This window comes from Penaeus monodon, chromosome 32 (assembly GCF_015228065.2).
Source record: "Penaeus monodon isolate SGIC_2016 chromosome 32, NSTDA_Pmon_1, whole genome shotgun sequence".
NCBI lineage: Eukaryota > Metazoa > Arthropoda > Malacostraca > Decapoda > Penaeidae > Penaeus > Penaeus monodon.
In genome coordinates this window covers 12,754,917-12,755,749 of record NC_051417.1, presented here as the reverse complement: position 1 = coordinate 12,755,749, position 833 = coordinate 12,754,917, and the positions used below count along the sequence as shown (strand labels likewise).

Genomic DNA, 833 nt, shown 5'->3' with positions numbered 1-833 from the left:
CAAGATTACGAGATATTCGGTGATAGATAGGGTGCTAAGAACAGATAGAGAGGGTAATGAAAGCCAGGATAACTGATGCTTTGTGGTTATCCTAGATCTCGAAGAATATGGATTATGTTCTTGGTGACGAAACGCCTTCATTAGGATGATGATTATCCTGGCTAATGAGGGGAATAATAGCCGTTTTTTAGGATATTTGCTGAATGAGCTTTTGTGGAGAGGATAACTCTATAGGGGGAATGTCAAAACGTGTAAAAAATTGTAATGAAAACTTGGTTTAGCAAAAAATTGTATGGAGTAGGTTTTTCTGTTATATTATTTATTATTGTCATAATATTTTTTATCATTAATTTTAGCATTTGAATCCTCACCATCAACCTTTTTTTTATAAAGTGAATCTTTCCGTCGTATATGTTAGAGAGACAGTATATTTTCTTGTTTCCTAGTCAATTAAGTATTTCTTCCTCAAAAGATAATAAAAAAAAGTGAAAATGACTCTGTATCACACCTACTGAGATACGTTTTGTTTGCCATATCAGATGAATAATTTTCCAAAATTGCAGCAAAAGACCTTGATATGACTGAGACTTTGCAATAATCAATGCTCTTTGTGTTATTGATTTCCGAACTAGTATTGGAAGGGAGAACAGAACTTAATCACAATGTTGATTTATTGGAAGTAATTCGTAAAAAGACCTCGAATTGCTGCCGATTTACTGTGACAAAAGTACTGGAATATAACAATATTAGAAATTAGTGGTAGGTTGAAAACGTTGCTTTGAAGAGTTCATGATCAGTTATTCATTTTTTCGTAACAACAACAAATGGTATAA

At 32.5% G+C, this 833-nt stretch overlaps 1 protein-coding gene across 2 annotated transcripts in view; it reads right to left on the bottom strand.

Moving 5' to 3' along the window:
* Positions 1-833, bottom strand: part of LOC119593502 (acetylcholine receptor subunit beta-like 1) — a 126,526-nt gene that overhangs the window by 61,145 nt on the left and 64,548 nt on the right. The gene's annotated exons all lie outside the window — the stretch shown is intronic.